Genomic DNA, 26,914 nt, shown 5'->3' with positions numbered 1-26,914 from the left:
GTGAACCCTCCTTCTCAACACCCCAGCCTGACCCTACCACTCAACCCGAGTTACGTTGGACTGAGCAGACGACAGCTGGAATACCCCCACTTGATATGAACAAGACCAATTTATTTGGCAGCGGATTATTCAATAGATGGAAGAATGCCAACGTCTACTACAGGAACTCTTGCCCGTGGAATGGCGAACTAAAGGAAGAGGGGGGTGTAAGGAAGAAAACCGGGCTGACGGCACCTGTACTGCGCTGGGACCGGAAGTGTCGAGGCTACCTCCCAGGTTGTCCGGGGGAAAACCTGTCCGCTGGCAGGGACAGAGTAGGTGTGTGTGCAGCGTGCTCCGCTTGGTGTGCAGCAGCACCGCAACATACCGCAGTTGGCTACACACAAGCATGTTACTGAGCCCAGCAGCAGAAGAAGGGCTGTGGCCTCCATTAAGCTCAGTGCCGCGCGCGGGCATAGGAACGGGGGCCATGTTCAGGACAGTTCGTTGTGGCCCTTTTTGCCGGACAGCACACCGCAGACTCCCCTCGACAAAAGACTGTACGCAGCTCCCCTGACTTTGGCTGCACAAGTTTATGGACTAATTGGCTCAACGGGTAAAACCGAAGACCGCCCATTGCCGCCAGAAGATATACCGTGAGCTGTGGAATTTCCTCTGAGGACATTGCACTGGCAGTTGCTTGGACTACAACCCTCATTGGATCATCTGCGGCCGAGGAAGCCACGAACACTATAAGTTTCAGAGGACTGCTACCACATTGTTGTTGTTTATTGCCCTATCATTTGAAATTTAACAGTTCATTTCCCTGCGAGGAGTATCTTTACTGTTCAATTAAATTGTTAACCCTTGCTCTGCCGTTCTTGTGTCACTGTATCCCGCAAATTGCTTACACTCCCACAGACATAGGGTGCAGAGTACACAGTGGTTTCAAGGACAGTACTACCACAGGCGGGGGTTGCAGAGCACACAGAGCGGCTTAAAGAACTGTACTTCTACAGGCAGGAGGTGCAGAGTATACACAGCGACTTCAAAGACAATACTCCCACAGGCGGGGTGGGATACAGAGTTCACACAGCAGCTTCAAGGACAGTACTCCCATAGGCGGGGGGAGTACAGAGTACACACATAGAATCATACATTCATAGAATGTTAAAGTTGGAAGGTACAGTGGTTATGGAAAGTATTCAGACCCCTTTAAATTTTTCACTCTTTGTTTCATTGCATCCACTTGATAAATTCAAAAAAGTTCATTTTGTTGTCATTAACCCCTTCACCCCCAAGGGTGGTTTGCACGTTCATGACCGGGCCAATTTTTACAATTCTGACCACTGTACCTTTATGAGGTCATAACTCTGGAACACTTCCATGGATCCTGGTGATTCTGACATTGTTTTCTCGTGACATATTGTACTTCATGTTAGTGGTAAAATTTCATTCAAATAACTTGCGCTTATTTGTGAGAAAAATGGAAATTTGGCGAAAATGTTGCAATTTTCCAACTTTGAATTTTATGCCCTTAAATCACAGAGATATGGCACCCAAAAAACTTAATAACTAACATTTCCCACATGTTTACTTTACATCAGCACAATTTTGGAACCAAAATTTTTTTTTGTTAGGAAGTTATAAGGGTTAAAAGTTGACCAGCGATTTCTCATTTTTACAACACCATTTTATTTTTACGGACCACATCACATTTGAAGCCACTTTGAGGGGTCTATATGATAGAAAATACCCAAAAGTGACACCATTCTAAAAACTGCACCCCTTAAGGTGCTCAAAACCACATTCAAGAAGTTTATTAACCCTTTAGGTGCGTCACAGGAATTTTTTTGAATATTTAAAAAAAAATGAACATCTAACTTTTTTTCACAGAAAAAGTACTTCAGGTTCAATTTTTTTTATTTTACCAAGGGTAACAGGGGAAATTGGACTGAAAAAGTTATTGTGCAATTTGTCCTGAGTACGCTGATACCTGATATGTGGGGGGGAACAACTGTTTCGGCGCATGGCAGAGCTCAGAATGGAAGGAGCGCCGTTTGACTTTTTCAATGCAAAATTGTCTGAAATTCAGATCGGACGCCATGTCACGTTTGGAGAGTCCCTGATGTACCTAAACAGTGGAAACCCCCTACAAGTGACCCCATTTTGGAAACTATACCCCCCAAGGAACTTATCTAGATATGTGGTGAGAACTTTGAACCCACAAGGGCTTTACAGAAGTTTATAACGTACAGCGGTACAATTAAAAAATCATATTTTTTCCACAAAAATGATATTTTCACCCTCAATTCTTATTTTTCCAAGGGTAACAGGACCCTAAAAGTTATTGTGCAATTTGTCCTGAGTACAATGATACCCCACATGTGGGGGTAAACCACTATTTGGGCGCATGGCAGAGCTCGGAAGGGAAGCAGCGCCATTTGACGTTTTTGGCTGGAATTGAGATCGGACACCATGTCGCGATTGGAAAACCCCTGATGTACCTAAACAGTGGAAACCCCCCACAAATGACACCATTTTGTAAACTAGACCCCCCAAGGAATTTATCTAGATGTGTGGTGAGCACTTTGAACCCCCCAGTGCTTTACAGAAGTTTATAACGCCCGGGCATGAAAATAAAAAATTCGTATTTTTTCCACAAACATTATCTTTTAGTCACCATTTTTTTATTTTCCCAAGGGTACCAGGAGAAATTGGACCCCAAAAGTTGTTGTCCAATTTGTCCTGAGTATGCTGACGCCCCATATGTGGGAGAAAACTACTGTATGGACTCACGTCGGGGCTCGGAAGGGAGGTAGTGACGTTTTGGAATGCAGACTTTGATGGAATGGTCTGAGGGTGTCATGTTGCCTTTGGAGAGCCCCTAATGTACCTAAACAGTGGAAACCCCCCACAAATGACCCCATTTTGGAAACGAGACCCCCTAAGGAACTTATCTAGATGTGTGGTGAGCACTTTGAACCCCCAAGGGCTTCACAGAAGTTTATAATGCCCGGGAATGAAAATAAAAAAATCGTATTTTTTCCACAAACATGATCAATTAGTCCCCAATTTTTTCATTTTCCCGAGGGTAACAGGAGAAATTGGACCCCAAAAGTTGTTGTCCAATTTGTCATGAGTACGCTGACACCCCATATGTGGGAGAAAACTACTGTATGGACACACGTCGGCGCTCGGAAGGGAAGCAGTGACGTTTTGGAATGCAGACTTTGATGGAATGGTCTGCGGGTGTCATGTGCGTTTGGAGAGCCCCTGATGTACCTAAACTATTGAAACTCCCCACAAGTGACCCCATTTTGGACACTAGACCCCCCACGGAACTTATCTAGATGTGTGGTGAGCACTTTGAACCCCCAAGTGCTTCACAGAAGTTTATAACGCTCGGACGTGAAAATAAAAAAATCATTTTTTTCCACAAAAATGATATTTTTGCCCCCAATTTTTTATTTTTCTAAGGGTAACAGTAGAAATTGGACCCCAAAAATTGTTTTGCAATTTGTCCTGAATAGGCTGATACCCTACATGTGGGGGTAAAACACTGTTTGGGCGCATGGCAGAGCTTGGAAGGGAAGGAGCACCATTTGACTTTTTCAACTCAGAATTGGCTGGAATTGAAATCAGACGCCATGTTGCATTTGGAGAGCCCCTGATGTGCCCAAACAGTGGAAACCCCCAATTCTAACTCCAACCCGAACCCCAACATACCCCTAACCCTAATCTCAGCCCTAACCCTAACCCTAGCCCTAACCCTAATGGAAAAATGGAAATAAATACTTTTTTTTTATTTTATTATTTTTCCCTAACTAAGGGGGTGATAACGGGGGGTTTGATTTACTATTTATGGCGATTTTTATGTTTGGCGGCTGTCGCACGCTAAAAGACGCTTTTTATTGTAAAAATAGTTTTTGCATCACCACATACTGAGCGCTATAATTTTTCCGTATTTTGACCCACCGAGTCATGTGAGGTCTTATTCTTTGCGGGACGAGTTGACGTTTTTATTGGTACCATTTTCGGGTACGTGACATTTTTTGATCGCTTTTTATTCCGATTTTTGGGACGCAGAATGAAGAAAAACCAGCGTTTCATGATTTCTTTTGGGGGGGTGCGTTTACACCGTTCCGCGTGCGGTAAAATTGATAAAGCGGTTTTATTCTTCGGGTCAGTACGGTTACAACGATACCTCATTTAGGTCGTTTTTTATGTTTTGTCTGTTTTATGCAATGAAAACTATTTTATATAAAAAATAATTATTTTTGCATCGCTTTATTCTGAGAGCTATAACTTTTATATTTTTTCGCTGATGATGCTGTGTGGTGGCTCGTTTTTTGCGGGACAAGATGACGTTTTCAGCGGTACCATGGATATTTATATGCGTCTTTTTGATCGCGCGTTATTACACTTTTTGTTTGGCGGTATGATAATAAATTATTATTTTTTGCTTCGTTTTTTATTTTTATTTTTTGAGGGGTTCGCTAAAGGGGTTAAATAATGGGACAGTTTTATAGGGCGGGTCATTACGGATGCGGCGGTACCTAATATGTGTACTTTTATTGATTTTTTTTTTTTCTTCAAAAAATGGATTTATTTGGGGGAATATTTTTTTTTTTTTTGTAATTTATTTGGCGATTTTTTTAAAATTATTTTAACACTTTTTTTTTTTTTTTTTTTTTACTTTATTAAATAGTCCCAGGTGGGACATCACTGTTCTGTGACAGATCGCTGATCTGTCACATCACAGATCACTGTGACAGATCAGCGATCTGTCACAGGCAGTGCACAAGGCTTCCTCATGCCTGCTCTTTGCAGGCACTGAGGAAGCCAGCTTCCTGCAGGCCCCGTCGCCATCTTGGATTCGGGGGCCTGCAGGAAAGGAGCCCCCGGCAGCAGTGCTGCACATTGCGCTGCCGTGGGGGGCTCAGGGAAGCACGGAGGGAGCCCCCTCCCTGCCGATGCTTCCCTTTAACCCCCGGTACACTGCGATCATGTTTGATCGCGGTGTGCAAGGGGTTAACGTGTCGGGGCGGTCCGTGACCGCCCCTGACACAGTGCCGGGTGTCAGCTGTGATAATCAGCTGACACCCGGCCGCGATCAGCGGCGCTCACCATGTGGGCGCCGCTGATCGCGGCAGACGCACTATCCCGTCCATGGGCATAGGGGCCCGGGTCCCATGGACGGGATAGTACGTCTGAAGTCAGGAAGGGGTTAATGTACACTCTGCACCCCATCTTGACTGAAAACAGCAGAAATGTAGAAATTTTTGCAAATTTATTAAAAAAGAAAAACTGAAATATGACATGGTCATAAATATTCAGACCCTTTGCTCAGACACTCATATTTAAGTCACATGCTGTCCATTTCCTTGTGATCCTCCTTGAGATGGTTCTACTCCTTCATTGGAGTCCAGCTGTGTTTAATTAAACTGATAGGACTTGATTTGTAAAGGCACACACCTGTCTATAGAAGAACTCACAGTGCATGTCAGACCAAATGAGAATCATGAGGTCAAAGGAACTGGCCAAGGAGCTCAGAGACAGAATTGTGGCAATGCACAGATCTGGCCAAGGTTACAAAATAATTTTTCTGCAGTACTCAAGGTTCCTAAGAGCACAGTGGCCTCCATAATCCTTCAATGGAAGAAGTTTGGGACTAACAGAAGTCTTCCTAGACCTGGCCGTTCAGCCAAACTGAGCATTTGTGGGAGAAGAGCCTTGGTGAGAGAGGTGAAGATCCCCAAGATCACTGTGGATCAGCTCCACAGATACAGTAGGGAGATGGGAGAAAGTTCTACAAAGTCAACTATCACTGCAGCCCTCCACCAGTTGGGCCCTTATGGCCCAACGGAAGCCTCTCAGTGCAAGACATATGAAAGCCTGCATAGAGTTTGCTGAAAAACACATGAAGGACTCCCAGACTATGAAAAATAAGATTCTCTGGTCTGATGATGAAGATAGAACTTTTTACTGATAATTCTAAGTGGTATGTGTGGAGAAAACCAGGTACTGCATATCACATGCCCAATACAATCCCAACAGTGAAACATGGTGGTGGCAGCATCATACTATGGGGATGTTTTTCAGCTGCAGGGACAGGACGACTAGTTGCAATTGAAGGAAACATGAATGCGGCCAAGTACAGAGATATCCTGGATGAATACTTCTTCCAGAGTGCTCTGGACCTCAGACTTGGCCGAAGGTTCACCTTCCCACAAAACGATGACCTTAAGCACACAGCTAAAATAACAGAGGAGTGGCTTCAAAACAACACTGACCATTACTGACTGACCCAGCCAGAGCCCTGACCTAAACCCAATTGAGCATCTCTGGAGAGACCTGAAAATGGCTGTTCACAATGTTCACCATCCAACCTAACAGAACTGGAGAGGATCTGCAAGGAAGAGTGGCAGAGGTTCCCCAAATCCAGGTGTAAAAAACTTGTTGCAACATTCTCAAGAAGACTCATGGCTGCACTAGCTCAAAAGGGTGCTTCTACTCAATACTGAGCAAAGGGTCTGATATTTCAGTTTTTCTTTTCTAATAAATATGCAAAAATTTCTACATTTCTGATTTTTTTCAGTCAAGATGTTGTGCAGAGTCTACATTAATGAAAAAAAAATGAACTTTTTGAATTTACCAAATGGCTGAAATGAAACAGAGTGAAAAATTTAAAGGGGTCTGAATACTTTCCGTACCCACTGTCTATACAGGTGCTTCTCACAAAATTAGATCATCAAAAAGTTAATTTATTTCAGTTCTTCAATACAAAAAGTGAAACTCATATATTCTATAGAGTCATTAGAAACAGAGTGATCTATTTCAAGTGTTTATTTCTGTTAATGTTGATGAATATGGCTTACAGCCAATGAAAACCCAAAAGTCATTATCTCATTAAATTAGGATAAATAACAAAAAAATCCTGCAAAAGTTTCCTAAGTGTTTAAAAAGGTCCCTTAATCTGTTTCAGTAGGCTCTACAATCTTGGAGAAGACTGCTGACTTGACAGATGTTCAGAAGGCAGTCATTGACTCACTCCACAAGGAGGGTAAGTAACAAATGGTCATTGCTAAAGAAGCTGGCTGTGCTGTATCCAAGCATATTAATGGAAAGTTGAGTGGAAGGAAAAAGTGTGGTAGAAAAGGTGCACAACCAACCGGGAAAACCACAGACTTGAAATAATTTTTACATATTCACACACACAAAAAACAAAGTTATACATTATGGCACCAGAATTTGTCCCACAATTTATGATGAATGTAGAAATCCCTCATATGTGGCTGTACAGTACTACTTTGCCATACGGAGTGACCCGGGAGGGACGGAGCGCTATTTGCCCCTGGAGTGCAGATTTTCCAAGACTAGTTTGTGGACTCCATATAAAGAGCCCCTAAGAGCTAGAAAAGCAGAATTCCCCATCAAGTGATCACATTTTGCAAATTATAACCCTTTGGGAATTTATCTACAGATGTAGTGACGATTTTGACTCCATGGGTGTTTTCCAGAAACAAGAGGTAGTGGATGTTGCTGGGTGAAATTTGCAAACTGCCGTTGTAGTGACCAGTATGCTATAGTGACCAGTACGTTACAGTCACCAGTACATTATGCCCAGCTCATGCTTCTGGAGACACGCACCTGTAAATTATGCAGGTTCCCATCACTACAGAAATGCCAAACGTGGGCGCAAATGTTGTTTAGGCACACTGGGGCTCCGAAGGGATCATTTGGATGCGTAGAATTTGCTGAATTTCTTTTGGGGAGCGAGGAGCCATTTCACTTTCCAGAGCCTTTGTAATACCAGTAAAGTGGAAGTTCCTATATTTCCATTAACAGATGATTGACCTGAGTGGGGGCTTGCTTTTTTTGTGGATTGAGATGAAGCTTTTTTATTGGAAACATTTTACATAACGTTTTGGAGCACATTTATCCCGCGCTCTACGTTGACCACTTACTTTGGGGTTTCCATCTAAATCTCCAAGTGATGCGACAGATGAAACCCCCAAGGGACCCATTCACTATAATGAGGCAGCATATTTACTCTGGACTCCATCTGGCCTCTGTTCAGTTGTGTCCTTTTCAGAAGTGCACAAAACTGTGCAATCCTAAAAAGACGGATCACAGGTCCTATGGCATCCACAGTGCCTCCATCTGCCTCATTATAGGGAATCTTCAGCCAGAGGTTTTGTCTGAATCACGCATTTCAGAAATTTACACGGAAACCTCAATGTTAGCGCTCAGCGCAGAGTGCAGAATAAATGCGCCAAGCTTTACTGCGATCTTTGGGAGGCCAGAATGAAAAAAAATCAACAGTAGGTGAAGAATTAGTTTTATCTATTTTTTACGCTTTTCCTTGTGTGGTATAAGTGATTAGGCGACTGTATTCTTCGGGTCGGTGCGATTACAGCGATACCAGATTTATATCGGGATTTTATGTTTGGCTGCTGTCACATACTAAAAGTTGCTTTTTATTGCGAAAACTAGTTTTTGCATCACCATACTTTGAGAGCTATAATTTTTCCATATTTTGGCCCACAGAGTCATGTGAGGTCTTGTTTTTTGCGGCATGAGCTGACGTTTTTATTGGTATCATTTTTGGGCACATTACTTTTTTGATCGCTTTTTAATCTGATTTTTGGGAGATAGTGTAGGGATTCAACTCACTCAGGAGCCACAGGAGTCAATCAGGAGGCACGTTCCTTTTAAAAGTTCACAGGGTTTATTGCTTCATAACCCATAAAGCAACACATAACACAAGGAATAGCCTTTAGCTCAGGCAAAAGCAAGCATAAGTGTCCTTGATATCAGGCTCAGTCCTGGAGCCTCAGCAAACACAGGAGGCTTATCCATCCTCATATACAGCCAATATCCACAGGCCTCACTGGGTCAGCAGCCTCAGCATGTGGTCTTCAGGAAAGTAGCATACCTTCCTCCACCTAGGCCTGCCGGGAATTCCACATGGCCCAATCAGATACATGCGCTCTCTCTAAGTGACCTACCCTGGCCACATTATATGGTCCATAGCCACGCCCACCGGGTCACATGACTATGACCTCATCACAGGTCCTTCACACACTCACAGTCTCTTACTACAAGCGTTAAACACACCCCCTGGGTGGGTTTGTAGGTAACCAGGTCCGCCCAACTCTCTAGTTGCCTGGAGACTTCTCCCTGACACATTAAAGCAGCACCTCAGCAGTATCACTGCTGATCAAGACAAGACGCAAATAAGTCTCCATCTCAAGGCCACCCGCCTTGAGAAGCATAACCGTCCTTCAGGATCCTGCCACTCATCCTCTCTCTTGGGACATCCACACAGCGCCCCCTAGCGGACACAGTGGTTACTACACCACATACCTCCCCCTTCTGTTCAAACTTGTGGGGTTGAACACACAACATCAGGCTCTCGAGACCGGGCACTCATTACACCTTGCCCCACAGGTCGAGAGAACCGTCTCCATCTATCATACGGCCTCATCTCTACGTTAGGCCTCCCCCGCTCCCAGCGGTCAGAATACCAGCCCTGATCTTTGGCCCTCCAGTTACAGTTTGTCTGCATCATCAGACACTGTTTGGTCACCACGTTCCTCTCCCTGTTTGTTCCGTTCCCCGACCAGCTCCCCCGGTTGGTACGGTCATCAGTCTTAATCAGGCCTTCTGTCTGGCCTGAGTCTGACTCATTCAGGGTCTCACAGGAACTACGGTCTCACGTCATCCTGCCAGTTGAACTACCACTTGCTGACATTCTTCTGCCACTTGCCACGTCACTACTTGGAGGAACCCTTCGGGTCCTTACACGTAGGGTTGGAGGCGGCCGCCACCTGGTATTCCATACTTCTTTATTAATTTGCTGGCGGTCCAGCCTCAACTGCTCAATTTCATGTAGGTACCCCACGCGATACCCCACGAGCATCCGAAAGTCTCTCAGGCTCTCCACGGAGCCAACCACCATGATGGGTATCTTACCCACTTCACTGGATACCTGGTCTTCATCATCAGGAGGGACCCTCACCACACCGGAGATATTCACAAGGTCTTGCATTACCTTCCCGGATCTTCCAATGATTCTCCCAAACAGAGCTTTGGGTACCGGAACCACATCTTTCCGCAAACCCAGCCGATCCATAGCCTCCCTTGCTAACTCTAGGCGTCGAGCAGCTTTCATATTACTCTGCCTAACCAACTGTTTGACGTGGAGACACTGCAGATGCATGTTTTTCAGGACAGCTACTCGGTTTGATGTATCTTCTCTGGCTTTTACTATCACCAACTGCCGAGTCTCCGGTGCCCAGTGCACCTTACACGCTTTGACCGCCTCTTTGAAAGCCTCATGCACACCTTTCTCAGCACAGGCTTCTTGCATGTCTTCTGGTACATCAATCACAGACTGAAAGGTCGTGGTCTTGCTCTCTTCCTGGACCGAAGGCTCTAGCTTTACCACGGACATGTCCCTCACTATCGTTGACCCGACCGGGTGACTGTCTTCTTCAGTTCTTAACTCACCAACTTCACACGATGTGATCACTTCATGACCCTTTGCCACGATGGCTACTGGCAGTTCTGTCTTATTATCACTGGCGCTCACCCGCGGTAAGTCTTCGTCCAACTTCTCCCGCAGAAGACTTTTTACTACTCCTCTGACTTCCTCCATCTCTTCCTTGAGGTTCTTGTTCACACTTTGCCAGGTGGACAGGTGACCTCTGAGCTCCAAGACTTCTTTCTCGAGTCCCTCCACCCTGTGCTCGGCCATTTGTCTCAGGACTCTGTCTCGTTCGAGATGTTCTTCCACTGTCTCTTTTATTAACTGTATCTCTGTCACGGTCACGTGTGTCTGGACGCAGATGTTTCCGCAAGGCGAACCCATAACACACGTGACCCTGGATACAGCGCCTCCAGTGGGGCGAATTTAAATAATAAAACGTGCAGATGGATACACCGCCTCCACCTGGCGAATTTAGGTATTACACGCTAATATAAATTCTGGAAACTCCGCCTCCAGTACAGCAAATTTAAACAATAAGGGGGACCCTGGGAAACATTAACAATGGTGGGCCCTGCGATAGGGAATAGGGAAGTGGAGACCTCCTGAGCTCCCCTGAGCCAGTGTCCCTGCACTCCTTACATTCCCTATACAGGCTCCGCACCTGTCGCCGCACGCGAACCTTAAACCCTTGCTCGCCCTGAACCTAAACCCTCACTAGGGAGTAGGCCGGTGCGGAAACTAATCCCACCACTGCACTAATAACACACATAAGGGAAAGAGACAATACAGGGGGACACCACTTAGCTTTATGCTCTGTGCTTATGCTCCTGCAACAGAGCCCTCCACCTGCGTGCGTCTTTTCCTCCACCCGGATCCATCACCATAACAGGGTCCTTCACCATAGTGCAGCCTTGGAGCAGAGTCCACCACCAGTTGCTGCTGCTTAGTAACAGAGTCCCAAAGATGAGTTCGGCTTCTGCTACGAAGGCAAGCATGCTTGAGTCCAGCTCAGCAGCCAAGTCGCCACTCCACCAGTCCATGCAGACACTTCCTGCCGACACCATCACTGCGACCCCACCACGCCATGCCAGCCCTTCGTCCAGACACCATAGCTGACACACGTCCCCCCTGGCTAAGCTGCGCAGGACTCCTCCTCAGCTCCATCCTTCCACCAGGCTCTCACCAACTCAGAATCAATGAATGAATATCACCAGCAGTGATTACACACCCTGAGACTCATTTATAGAGCCCCACACCTGATTCATAATTATGTGCGCATTAAACCTAAAGTGCGATACCACTAACCACCACCGGGGACAGTCAAGTCACTTTGGCAACTTGCCAAAAGGAAAAAAAAGTTCACTCTGTGCTTTTAAAACTGTCAGATCAAATTCAGATCATGACAATCTCATGATCTTGTTCCCTTTTGGCCAGCACGTGTCGCACCACCACTTCTTTGATTATATTGTCAAAGGGTACCACTGGGTCAGTCCCGTCAGCCGAGTGAACCGTCCCGTTACCGATTTAACCGTGTGTCTAGTCTAGTCGTCTCATCTCCCAGCCCACCATCCGTCATATCACGAGACGTCAGGTCCGTAAGTTGGGCAGATGTACTTCTTCTTCCGGTCAGTTCTACCTCTGACCTGTCCACGTCAGGAGCCGTCACTGTCTCAGTGTCTGCTGGCCCCACAGTCGAAACGTCTCCATCGTCGGACCATACGTCATCAAACAAAACAAAGTCCCGGCCCCTCTCCAAGGCATAGACTAAGTCCCGTGGTATCCCGCCCCCTTGGCACTCACCACCTTTGGTCCCCTCAAACATTACTCTGTCTATGGCATAGTTCACCGTGACCCCGTGTTTACAGCGAACCCTGACATTTTTCTCAGCCAGAGTTAAAATGAGAGGAGTTCCTGTCAGAGTCACCTGACTCTGAGTCCAGTCTACCAGAGACTCCTTCCCAGTGCAGCATCACGGTACACACCTGTGGCCCGTCATTATCCGGAAAATACATGCCGCACTCCTCAAAACTCATACAGACACACTGCGGTTCCCCAGACATACCCAGTGAGGCTACCAGTGCTGCCATTTCCTGAACCACCCCAATTTGGGTCACCGCCCCTTTTTGGGTTACCACCCCAATTTGGGTCACCGCCCCCCTCTGGGACTCCACCCCCTTTTGGGCTACCACCCCGATTTGGGTCACCGCCCCCCTCTCGGACTCCACTTCTTTTTGGGTTACCACCCCAATTTGGGTCACTGCCCCCTTCTGGGACTCCACCCCCTTTTGGGCTACCACCCCGATTTGGGCCACCGCCCCCTTTCGGGATTTCTCCATGTCCGCTATACCGGTCTCCTTCGACCACAGTTCACACAACATAGTTTATGTCTTTTTAACGATACTGTCAGGAACACCGCACTGCACTTGCTCACTGAGCCAGGGCGCGTGTCCTGAGTACAAAGACTGTGCACAAAGATACCTGCGGAGCGAGCAGCAGTGGTGACAATGCATGCTCCAGGACCTGAATCAGGTGACTGCTGGGGGCGTGGCCTAAGCTCCACAGAGCTAGGAGCTGCAGGGAAATAATAATAATAATAATCTTTATTTTTATATAGCGCTAACATATTCCGCAGCGCTTTACATTTTACACGCATCATCACCACTGTCCCCGATGGGGCTCACAATCTAAATAGACAGAAAGAATAGTCAGGACGTAGCAATAGATCAGAAAACCAGAACAGGTATTAGACGGTACAATAGGGGTAAACTGTAACGGAGTAACGATAGCCAAGCCAGGAGGTCAGAACCAGAAAAGACAATGGTACCAAAAACGAGAGACGGAGTACAGAGTGAAGGAACAAGCCGGGTCATACACGGGAGGCAATCAAACAATGCAGAGTACACACACACCAGGGGTCAGACACACCACAATAGCAGTATAACTGACAGAGAATGCCAGTATGGAGTTAGCATAAATACCCCTCCCAGATCCAAAGAGAGGCCGGCAATGTTAACCCTGTCAGAACAGGACATTAACCATGTCCTAACCATGACAGATACCACACAAGTCCTTGCTGGCACCACCCCAGCTCCTGCTGTCACCGATCACCGACACCACCAGCTGCTGTTCACACACAGCGGCTGGTGTCCTCTTCGTATCCCCGCCGAGTTACAGGAAGCCGCTTGTCCCCTTCGTAACCCCACCGAGTTACCGGAAGCCGCTTGTCCCCTTCATAACCCCGCTGAGTTACAGGAAGCCGCTTGTCACCTTCTTGACTCCCACTGCCTCTCGCAGGCTGAGTTGAGAAAAGAAGAAAAAAAACATCACACAAAAAAACTCACGTGTCCTGTCTGTGTGCTATTCAGGACGTACCGTCCCCGCCTGAGACCGTCCAACACACAGGGCGCACTGGGTGCTATTCAGGGAGCCGACCCTCTTCCCAGGGTTTCCCAAGACACCGGCCTCACCAGGTCCAGGGCTTAGCGGGTGCTCTTCAGGACATCTGTCTCCTCCTGAGACTGCCCAACACTCACGCCTCACCAGGTCCAATGTCATACCATGTGCTCCAGGGATCCGATTCTTCTCCCAGAACCTCCCAATACTGACCCTGCAGGACCTTGCTCACTGAACCCTCCAGGTACACAGTCTTTCCCACTGACCCAGGTCAGTACAACACGAACACCTGTCCGTTACCTGTGTCGGCCCCACAGGTCCTCAGGTACCTCTCATCCACAGAGGCACCCTATAGCGACTTCTCAAATAGTCTTTCCCTGACCCCGGTCAGCATACCACAGACTCCTGTCTGTTACCTGTTGGTGACGGCCACACAGGTTCCTGGATACCTCTTCTCCTCCAGAGGTATCACACAAATACCAATACAATCACTTTCTCTGACCTCGGTCAGTATTACTCATGATTTTCCAGACCGTCTGCTCTCCTGGCTCAGAGCCACCAGTATGGCAGCATGTGCTTCTTGGAACCGCTGCCCGCAGTCTGTCACCAATTGTAGGGATTCAACTCGCTCAGGAGACACAGGAGTCAATCAGGAGGCACGTTCCTTTTAAAAGTTCACAGGGTTTATTGCTTCATAACCCATAAAGCAGGCCTTACCGGGTCAGCAGCCTCAGCATGTGGTCTTCAGGAAGGTAGCATACCTTCCTTCACCTAGGCCTGCCGGGACCTTCCACATGGCCCAATCAGATCCATGCGCTCTCTCTAAGTGACCTACCCTGGCCACATTATATGGTCCATAGCCACACCCACCGGGTCACATGACTATGACCTCATCACAGGTCCTTCACACAGTCTCTTACTACAAGCGTTAAACACACCCCCGGGTGGGTTTGTAGGTAACCAGGCCCGCCCAACTCTCTATTTACCTGGAGACTTTTCCCTGACACATTAAAGCAGCACCTCAGCAGTATCACTGCTGATCAAGACACACATAAGTCTCCATCTCAAGGTCACCCACCTTGAGATACATAACAGTCCTTCAGGATCCTGCCACTCATCCTCTCTCTTGGGACATCCACACAGCGCCCCCTAGCAGACACAGTGGTTACTACACCACAATAGAATGAACAAAAAAAACAGCAATTCAGGAATTGCTCTTTTTTTATACCGTTCTGCGTGTAGTAAAATTGGTAAGACAGTTTTGTTCTTTGGGTCAGTACAATTACAGCGATACCCAATTAATATTTTTTTATGTTTTGGCGCTTTTATACAATAAAAACTATTTTATAGAAAAATAATTATTTTTGCATCGCTTTATACTGAGAACTATAACTTTTTATTTTCTGCTGATGAAGCTGTATGGCGGCTTGTTTTTGGTGGGACAAGATGACGTTTTCAGCGGTACCATTTTTAATTACATTCGTCTTTTATTATTACGTTTTATTGCACTTTTTGATCGGCGGTATGATGATAAAACATTGTTTTTTGCCTCGTTTTTTTATTTATTTTTTTACAGTGTTCACTGAAAGGGTTAACTAGTGGGACACACTTTTATAGGGTGGGTCGTTACGGATGCAGCGACACCAAAACCAAATATGTGTACTTTAATTTTTTTTTCTTTACATAAATAAATGTATTTATTGGAAAAATATTTATTTCTTTTTTTTCTTTATTTAGGGATTTTTAAATTTTTTTTTTTCCACATTCTAATATTTTTTTTAACTTTTTTACATTGTCCCAGAATGGGACAGTACTATATTATATCAGATCGCTGATATGAGACTCTGCACTGCAGAGTGTCAGATCAGGATCTGACAGGCAGGAAGGAGGCATGGCAGCACCTGCTCTCAGCAGGCGCTCACAAGCCACCTTCCCTGCATGACCCGGAAGAACCCCGTGGGCATCTTGTTGCCGGGGGTCTCAATGGAGACCATCAAGCCAACGTGAATGCATCACATTGACCTGATGGAAGTGCACAGGGTGCCCTCTCCCTGTGCGATGCTTCTCTATGCTGCTGTCACTACAGTGGTGCTCGGTGCTCAGCCTTACAGTGCACTTGTCACCTGTTTTAGCCGCTATAAGATGCGGCCACGGCCTTTCAGGGCTTATCTACAGCATTCTAAAATGCTGTAGATAAGCCCCCAGTCCGAACTGAAAGATAAGAAAAATAAGTTTTATTATACTCACCCGGGGGGGCGGTCCAGTGCGGTCCGGTCCGATGGGTGTCGCAGGTCCGGGTCCGGCACCTCCCATCTTCTTGCGACACCGCCCTCCTGCTTGCTTCCTCGCTCCCGACATCGCACTTCTGCGCAGGCGTACTTCTCTGCCCTTTTGAGGGCAGAGCAAAGTACTGCAGTGCACAGGCCCAGGGAAAGGTCAGAGAGGCCCAGCGCCTGCGCTCTGCAGTTGTCAGAGACACCGCACTGAACTTGCTCACTGAGCCAGTGCGCGTGTCCTGAGTAAAGCGAACAGTGCTCAAAGCTACCTGTGGAGCGGGCAGCAACCAAGTAGATGTGTACTTCACACCCGCAGGACCTGAAGCACGTGACTGCTAGAGGCGTGGCCTAAACTCCACAGAGCTAGGAGCTGCAAGACAATTCCTAGCAGAGTAACTGCGAGACAAAGTTACCAAGGGGCATAGACAGTGAGAATAGTCAGGACGTAGCCAATGAGTCACACACAGAGATAGCTGCAAGGTACCAGAGGGGCGAGCAGAGAGTAGTCAGGTCACAGGCAATGAGTCATACACAGATAGTTGCAAGGTACAAGAGGGGCGAGCAGAGAGTAGTCAAGTCACAGGCAATGAGTCATACACAGATAATAACGCAGTACAAAATCAACAGGCAAACTCACAACGGGAAACAGAATCGGGTCAGAACCATATAAACAAGCTATAGCAACAAACAGGCACACGGGGGTCAGTACACTCGGCCAAAGGCAAAAGTATAACTGGCAGGGATTGAAGCTACCCAGGGGTTTATGAAGCTCTCCCAGAACCAGAAAGAGGCCACAATCATTAACCCCAAGTGTGCAGGTCAAAACCTGCACAGAGCTCCAGACATTAACCCCCAGTGTGCCGCTCAAAAACCTGCACTGGGATCATGACAGTACCCCCCTCTCAACGGGGGGCCTCTGGACCCCCAGGCTTCCCCGGGTACTTGGCATGGAACGCCTGAACCAGGCGATCTGCATGTACCGAGCGAGCAGGGACCCATGAGCGCTCTTCTGGTCCATATCCCTTCCAGTGGACCAGGTACTGCAAAGAGCGGCGCACCCGCCGAGAGTCCACAATATGTCCGACCTCATACTCCAATTGACCCTCCACTAGCACTGGAGGAACAACAGTCTCAGAGTTCTCTTTGACAGATCCTGCTGGTTTCAGCAGAGACTTATGGAACACATTAGATATTTTTAAGGAGGCGGGGAGACGCAACCTATATGCCACAGGGTTGACTATCTCCATAATCTCGTACGGACCAATGAACTTTGGACCCAACTTAACTGATGGTACCTTTAAGTTGATGTTACGCGTGGAGAGCCAAACCTTCTCTCCCACCTGAAACATGTCTCCCGAGGCTCTCTTTTTGTCCGCAAAATATTTGTATCTCCCCTGGGCTCGAGAGATATTACGCCGGACTTCAGCCCAGAGGTTTTTTAACCGTTGAACGGACCCCTCTGCTCCTGGACAACCGGAATCCACCCGAGAAAACTCCCCAAAATGCGGATTAAAGCCATAGTTAATCAGGAATGGGGACATGTTGGTGGACTGACTCACCCGGTTGTTAAAAGCGAATTCAGCCAACGGTAACGCATCACACCAATCCTCCTGTCTGGCGGAGGTCAGACACCTGAGAATTTGTTCCAGGGATTGATTGGTGCGTTCTGTCTGACCATTACTCTCCGGGTGATATGCTGACGAGAAGGAGAGTGAGATGCCCAATTTCATACAGAACGCCCTCCAAAATTTGGCCACAAACTGCACACCTCTGTCAGACACAACATTCAGGGGTACCCCATGCAATCGGACCACATGCTGCACAAACAATCTTGACAACGTTTCTGCTGAAGGTAATGCTGCCAAGGGAATGAAATGGGCCTGTTTAGAAAACCTATCCACCACCACCCAGATCACGGTATTGCCCCTGGAAGGTGGAAGGCCGGTAATAAAATCCATGGAAAGATGAGTCCATGGCCTATCAGGAACCGGTAATAAAGGTATGAGTTCCCCAGCCGGTCGGTTATGCGAGCTTTTGGAACGGGCACATAAGTCACAAGCAGAAACAAATTCCTTGACATCGGACCTTAATGAAGGCCACCAAAAACCCCTGGCTACTGCCTCTCTAGTGGCCGTGATACCTGGATGAGCACTCAGCCTAGAATCATGAAACTCCTGCAGAAGTCTAGGCCGCAATGAATCTGGAACAAACAGTTTATCGCTTGGCCTGGTTGCCGGAGCTAGGGCTTGAGCCCTTAGGATTTCTTGTTCCAACTCAGTTGAGACCCCCGCCACTACCACCCCTGGGGGAAGAATGGAGGACGGCGGCTCAGGGGGAGACACTGGATCAAAACTTCTGGACAGGGCATCCGCTTTAACATTTTTGGACCCCGGTCGAAAAGTAATTGAGAACTGAAATCGTGAAAAAAAAAGTGACCAACGGGCCTATCTAGGAGTAAGCCTCTTAGCAGATTCAAGGTATGCCAAATTTTTGTGATCCGTGACAACCGTGATAGGGTGAGCCGCCCCTTCCAAAAAGTGCCTCCATTCCTCAAACGCCAGCTTGACCGCAAGAAGTTCTCTATTGCCTACATCATAGTTTTTCTCAGCTGAAGAGAACTTCTTGGAGAAGAAGGCACAGGGTTTGAGATTGGTAAGGGTGGCCGGACCCTGGGACAGCACAGCCCCCACCCCCACTTCAGAAGCATCCACCTCCACAATGAATGGTTTGGACGGGTCAGGTTGCACCAACACCGGGGCAGACATAAAACATTTCTTAATCGCTGAGAAGGATTCCTTAGCGAGTACAGACCAATTTTTTACATCAGCTCTCTTCTGGGTAAGATCCGTGAGTGGTTTCACCACTTGTGAGAAACCTTTAATGAATCTCCGGTAATAGTTCGCAAATCCTAAGAAGCGCTGGAGCCCCTTGAGATCTCGAGGCTGAACCCAGTCAGCGATCGCAAGCACCTTCTTAGGATCCATACGAAACCCCTCACAGGACACAATCAACCCCAAAAAAGACAGCTCCTGTACAAAAAACGAACATTTTTCCAATTTGGCGTACAATTGGTTCTCCCTGAGTCTCTGGAGAACTGTCTTTAGATGTTGCAAGTGAGATTGACTGTCCGGGGAATACACCAAAATATCATCCAAATAAATAATAACAAAACGGCCTATCAGATCAGAAAACACAACATTGATGAAATTTTGGAAAATAGCGGGTGCATTAGTTAACCCAAATGGCATTACCAGGTTTTCAAAGAGTCCTTCTGATGTGAGGAATGCCGTTTTCCACTCGTCCCCTTCCCGAACCCTTATCAGATTGTAGGCCCCCCGCAGATCTAACTTGGAGAACCATTGGGCCCCAGCTAACTGATTACATAAGTCTGGGATGAGGGGAAGCGGGTAAGAGTTCCTAACCGTTATCTTGTTCAGTTCCCGAAAGTCGAGGCACGGCCGCAAACCACCATCTTTTTTCTTCACAAAGAAGAACCCTGCTGCCACAGGTGACACAGAAGGCCTGATATGCCCTTTGCGGAGACTCTCAGCTTTGTACTCCTTCATGGCTTGGCGCTCAGGCTCAGACAAATTGAACAATCGAGCCTTAGGTAACTTGGCTCCGGGTACTAAATCAATTATATATAACAAAAATGGGGCGCACCAACTGTACCAATCACAATTATATAAATGAAGGTTTAGGTGCAGCAACAGTGGAATAATAAACATGAGAAGAGAAGAAAAAGAACCACTGCAAATAGCGCACACTGAACCAGTACAAAAACAATGTTTTATTGATGCAGCAATACAATTAAAAACATAATAAAAATATATGAAGCATCCCACAATATATAACAGTGAAGTATGGCATATCACACTTATAGATTATGCTGTAATAACCTGTATATCAACCATGTGGTCCAACCTCACTGCAATTAATCACAACAACCACCCCATAAACCTGCTCATGGAGACCAAGGGCCCTAATATTGCACAATCACTGCATGAAATAATTCCATGCATGTGTCCCTAAATATTCACTGGTTAGGGCACACAGGCCATAATAAGCCAACAGCAATATGGCCAATGCCCACAATCCAATATTCAATTGTACCACACAAAAATTACTCCAGAGCAACCAATAATAAGGTCGCAGTGAAAATACAGCTATAACCAAGTGGGTGCTACACCCAGGATCATACCCCACGCGTATCGCCGCAACCCATGACGCTTCATCAGGGGAGGTCCCCTGATTGCAGTGATTGTGCAATATTAGGGCCCTTGGTCTCCATGAGCAGGTTTATGGGGTGGTTGTTGTGATTAATTGCAGTGAGGTTGGACCACATGGTTGATATACAGGTTATTACAGCATAATCTATAAGTGTGATATGCCATACTTCACTGTTATATATTGTGGGATGCTTCATATGTTTTTATTATGTTTTTAATTGTATTGCTGCATCAATAAAACATTGTTTTTGTACTGGTTCAGTGTGCGCTATTTGCAGTGGTTCTTTTTCTTCTCTTCTCATGGGTACTAAATCAATGGCACAATCATAGGGTCTATGTGGTGGCAGCGCCTCAGCCTCACTTTCGGAAAAAACGTCTTCGAAATCTTTCAGGTACTCCGGAATACCTTCCAGATCGACAGACGACACAGACACGGATTTAACAGCGTTAACAAGATGTCCCCGGTTACCACATTTATTATTATTATCCCCATTGAGTGATTTCCCCTGTAACCCAATCAATGGTAGGATTATGGCATTGAAGCCAAGGCATCCCCAGTACCAGTCCTGCAGGCAAGTTATCTAGCACCAGACAACTTAGTTTCTCCACATGAGTGGAACCCACTTTTAGAGAAAAAAGTTCAGACCTGCAACAGATACCATCTTGGGTAAGAGGAGATGAGTCAATTGCCACAAGTTTAACAGGATCATGAAGCATGACTGTCCCTATCTTATTAAGAGTCATAACCTTGGTATCAAGGAACCGCAGTCAATAAAATCAGTAGCCTGAACAGGACCATAACCAAGTTCCAGTTCCACCTGCAGCACCATCTTTGCACATGAGGAAAATTGTACCTGAAGGTCTGGGTAGCCTCCTCGATTACTACCCAGACCTAGTCGTTTCCCGCCATCTTGGAGGATGACGGACAGGAGGGGCAGTCCTTCTTCCAATGTCCAGATTTCCCACAATAGAAGCACAACTGCTTTTCCCGGTGGCGTCTTCTTTCCTTTCCCTCCCAGGTGACAGCGCTCACCTCCATAGCCATAGGAAGAGTCTGGGTCTCATCTCCACTGAAGAATAAGGGCGATTCCCGTTGCATAATGCCTCTAGCCCGCAGCCTGCGATCCATGCGAACCGCTTGAACCATGGCATCCTCCAGGGAGTCAGGCGGAGGATGGAGTGCCAAAGCATCCTTCAGACGTTCACACAGGCCTCTGTGGAACAGCCCCCGAAGGGCGGCATCACTCCAGGAAATCTCCGCTGCCCAACGTCTGAATTCAGTACAGAACCATTCGGCCGAGTGCTCCCCCTGACAGACACTCATTACTTTGTCCTCAGCCAACCGCACTCTATCAGGCTCATCATAAATAAGCCCTAAGGCTTCAAAAAATGCATCCACAGACATTCTCTCAGGGGCAGAAGAGGAAAGTGAGAATGCCCAGGCTTGTGGGGACCCCCTAAGCAGGGACATCACCACCCCCACCCTCTGATTCTCATCCCCAGAGGAGCGGGGTCTCAAAGAAAAAAAAAGCTTACAGCCCTCCTTAAATGCCCTGAAATCATCCTTGTTACCAGAAAATATATCTGGCAATTTAACCGGGCATTCAGGTGGGACTAAAATGACATCTCTATTCCCCACCTGCTGGAAGCCTGCGGAAAGTACCCCCTGAACTGAGTCCTCAATCCGCCGTTGGGACTGGGCCAGAGCTTGGTGTTCCAAACTAAGCTTCTGCAGTGACTGAGTCAAGCATTTCACCTGCTCAGATAAAGCACATATTGGGTCCATGCTGCAGAAGTGAGGAGAGAATAGTCAAGTCACAGGCAATGAGTCATACACAGATAATAACGCAGTACAAAATCAACAGGCAAACTCACAACGGGAAACAGAATCGGGTCAGAACCATATAAACAAGCTATAGCAACAAACAGGCACACAGGGGTCAGCACACTAGGCCAAAAGCAAAAGTATAACTGGCAGGGATTGAAGCTACCCAGGGGTTTATGAAGCTCTCCCAGAACCAGAAAGAGGCCACAATCATTAACCCCAAGTGTGCAGGTCAAAACCTGCACAGAGCTCCAGACATTAACCCCCGGTGTGCCGCTCAAAAACCTGCACTGGGATCATGACAGCAGTACTTTGCTCTGCCCGTACCAGGGGCTTGCTAGGGGGAAGACTTTCTGCCCTGGACGTGCTGGGTCATGTGACTGCTGGGAGGAGAGAGGAACAGGAAGGAGGGCAGCCTGAGAGCACGCGAAGCTCAGAGCAGCGTGTGCAGGGGACAGGGCAGGTTGCAGCTGCATGCAGGGGAGAAGAGAGAACTCACGTTCAGAGGACAAATCCAGGGGGAATGTGCAGAGAGACTACATCTTGTGAGTACGTGAGACCAGAGCCTGCAGTGACTGGAGAGGTGCGCTCTGACCCCCGTGCAGAGACAGTGACCCTCGTGCATAACTCCGATGCCTGCGGTGTTAGTGCAGAGCCCCTGACTCCTGTTGAGAGACTTATAGAGACACAGAGCCCTTGATTCCTGCGGAGAGACTGTTTAGTTTTGGAGCATAGACTCAGAGCAGGGGACAACTGGTATTCTTTTTGACTCTTTGATATACTGCTTTAAAACCAGTTTAACCCCCACTGCTTTCTCCCTGCGAGGAGTATCATATCCCTGTAAATAAAAACCCTTTAACATTTGATCTGTCTCGGTTCCGTGGTGACATACCAGCACCTGTACGTTTATTACAGCACTTTAAGGCATCATGATCAGTACTCCTTACTAGTACTGCTGTTTGCGGGAACGCATTTCTCGCAGAGCAGTACTAGTACGGTGTATGTCGGGAAGGGGTTAATAAGGAACTGAACTTTCAACAAACATTGCATAAATCCCATAAGAAATAATGTAATGTATCTTACAAGATAAATCAGCTTCCTTACCCACTCTGCGGAATCCGCAGGTAAAATGACCTGCGTTTTACCTGCGGATTTAGTGTGGATTTCCAGCAGATTTTGTGCTGATTTCGCCTTTGTTTTTACACCTGCTGATTCCTATAATGGAATAGGTGTAAAAACGCTGCGGAATGCGCAGAAGGAATTGACATGCTACGAAAAATAAACTTTCTGCGTGTAATTTTCCGCAGCATGTGCACAGCGGTTTTTGTTTTCCATAGGTTTACATGGTACTGTACACCGCATGGAAAACTGTTGCGGATCCGCAGGGCCAAATCCTCTGCGGATCCGCATCCAAATCCGCAACGTGTGCACATACCCTTCCTCCCCTTCCAAGCATCTTGAACTTGTTATCCATTGTGAAAGTCTATCTTGATCAGAGGAGACTGCAGATGTCATGTGACAGCCGATTATCCTCTATGGAAAAGCGAGAGGGAGGAGGCAGCAGCAGGGAATGGAACAGACAGAAGTGTAGGGGGAATGATATATCTTTGCTATTCTCGCCGTTTTCTTGCTCATCCCAGTACCGCACATTATAAGAGTATTTCCATGTATTATATTTAACGTTATAAACCTTGGTGCTGCTATGTTTAGTGATAGGGTAAGTGCAGTCATAAGTTTGGCCACTGGATGGGGGCATCATATCATATACAGCTTTAGCATAGGATACAGTTAACTGTAGGAGGGGCTGCTGGGTGGTAAGGCGTAGCATAGTGTAGGTAGAGTCAGAAGGGCCCAGGCGCCTGAACCATCCACAAGGGTTATAGGCCCAGGACCCCACAGCAGTCACTTAACGTTAATGAAGCAGTGAACCCCAGCCATTCGGGGTCCTTAGGACAGAAGAACATCTCAGGCAACAAAGCAATAAAGAGGATGTGCATAATAGGAATCAATCCATACGCATTTCGAGCTACATGGCTCTTGAACACCAGTGTGTTGTATGAGATGCCCATTTTTTCATCACTATTATTTTTAAAGGTGTAACGTCCGTCTGCGGTTCTGGGCTGCAGCCAGACAACACCCCGAGAAACACTGATACCCTTTACCCCTATACAGGGATCTGGATTTACAACAGAGCCCAGGAGGTAGCTGTCTGAATATGAGCAGCGGCCAGAGCAGGACGGTCGTCAGAGGGAAGTACAAAAACGGCAGGCAATAGCAGAGTCAATTTCAGGCCAAGGTCAGAGTCAAAAACCAGGAGGGCAGCAGAGGTACAGAATCGTTAGGAAGTAGCAGAGTCAGAATATCCAGGCCAAGGTCACAAACCAGGAGAGTAGCAGAAGTACAAAATCGTCAGGCAATAGAGGGGTCAGAAATCCAGGCTGAGGTCAGAGTCAAACAGAAATCAATCACTAAGTAGCACACAGGGGAACCCAGAATATATCCGGCGGCTTGCAAGACCAGTCCCAAGGTATTTGAGGGATCAGGTCATCCCTCACAGGTTCCTGGACTGGTGATGTCATTAGGGCCGCCCCGAGGACCAGGCTAGATGGTGATGCAGTAACCCCCTGACGACTGACAGAGGGGCGGAGCCTGCGCCCACCAGATGCCTGCGCAGGAGCCACTTCTCTGTCACCACCATAACTCACGGGCGAACCACGGCGCCTCCCAGTGACCGAGGCAGGAACAGCCGTCCCCGAGTCTGACTGTGAAGTGGCGGTCCGGCGCCTCCTAGTGGCCATGACCGGAACAGCATGCCCCGAATCCAACGGTGACGTGACAGAGCGGCGCCTCCTAGTGGCTAAAGCTGGGACCATAGGCCCTGAGTCTGACGGCGACGTAATAGAACCACGGCACCTCCCAGTGGCCGAGGCAGGAACAGCTGTCCCCGAGTCTGACGGCGAAGTGGCGGTCCGGCGCCTCCTAGTGGCTGCGACCGGAACAGCAGGCCCCAAATCTGACAGAGACGTGACAGTACCCCCCCTTCCAAGAGGGGCCTCCGGACCCTCAAAACCTGGTTTGTCAGGGTGAAGGAGGTGAAACCTTCTAATTAGTGCTTTGGCATGGATGTCCCTCGCAGGGACCCAGGACCTCTCCTCCGGGCCGTAGCCCCTCCAGTGTACCAGATACTGTACGGACCCTCTTACAAGGCGGGAGTCAAGGACACCCTGGACTTCATACTCCAAGGACCCTCCGACCGAAATGGGAGGAGGTGGGGACGGGACAGGGTGAATTGGGGAGCGATACAACTTGAGGAGAGACTTGTGGAAGACATTGGGTAATTTGAAAGACTGAGGGAGTTTTAAACGGAAGGCCACCGGGTTAATCACCTCTATAATTTCGTATGGACCAATAAATCTGGGATCCAGTTTGGCAGATGGTACTTTGAGCTTGATGTTTTTGGTGGAGAGCCAAACCTTGTCTCCAACTCCCAGGTGCGGTCCTTTGGATCGCCGTTTGTTCGCTGCCGAGGTCTGTCTAACCTGGGCCCCTTTCAAGTTCGAGTTTACCTCAGACCAAATGGTTTTTAAACGATGTATATTTTTCTCTACCCCAGGAAGCTCCGACATTCTGGCCGAGAATGAGCCAAAGCGCGGATGCAGCCCGTGGTTGCAGAAAAAGGAGGTAGACTTAATGGAGCCCTGATACTGATTATTTAGGGCAAACTCGGCTAGTGGCAGATGTTCTGCCCAATTGGACTGGTGTTCTGAGACGTAGCAGCAAAGGTATTGCTCCAGAGCTTGGTTGACACGTTCGGTTTGACCATTGGTTTCAGGGTGGTAAGCCGAGGAAAAAGATAGCTCAATACCGATGCGTTTACAGAACGCCCTCCAGAACTTCGACACGAATTGGGTACCCCTGTCAGACACAATATTGACCGGGGCACCGTGTAAACGTACCACATGTACAATAAACAGTTTACTCAGCGTTTCCGAGTTAGGTAACCCCGACAGGGGGACAAAATGACATTGTTTACTGAACCTGTCCACCACCACCCAGATACACTTTTTTCCATCTGAGGACGGCAGGTCCGTAATGAAGTCCATGGAGATGTGGGTCCATGGACTCTCGGGGATGGGCAAGGACTGGAGCCAGCCGGCAGGGCGATTATGGGAGGACTTGGCTCGGGCACAGACCTCACAGGCTAAAACATATTCTTTGCAGTCCTTAACCATTGTCGGCCACCAAAAATTCCTAGTTATCAATCTGGCGGTATTATTGAGACCAGGATGGCCTGCCAAGACAGAGTCATGTGATTCTCTAAGCACTTGTAGGCGAAACTAACAATTTGTTGGGTGGCGTAGTGTCAGGGGCTTGTTCTGGGGATTTACGGATCTCCTCCAGAAGGTCCAAAGATACAACGATCCCAGTGGCCAATATCGGAACTGGTTCACAGTCCTCAGCTTGTGAGGGGCAGAAACTGCGAGAGAGGGCATCGGCCCTCACATTTTTTGTACCAGGGCGGAAGGTGATTATAAAATTAAACCTAGAGAAAAACCATGCCCACCTTGCTTGTCTAGGATTTAACCTTTTTGCTGATTCCAGGTATGTCAGGTTCTTATGATCGGTAATTACCGTGATCTTGTGTTTGGCGCCCTCGAGGAAGTGACACCACTTGCGGTAATAATTAGCAAACCCCAAAAATCGCTGCAGTGCT

The sequence above is a fragment of the Dendrobates tinctorius genome, unplaced genomic scaffold, assembly GCF_039654945.1.
Source record: "Dendrobates tinctorius isolate UK_male_01 unplaced genomic scaffold, ASM3965494v1 ptg000015l, whole genome shotgun sequence".
Classification (NCBI taxonomy): Eukaryota; Metazoa; Chordata; class Amphibia; order Anura; family Dendrobatidae; genus Dendrobates; species Dendrobates tinctorius.
This window is presented reverse-complemented; position numbering follows the sequence as displayed.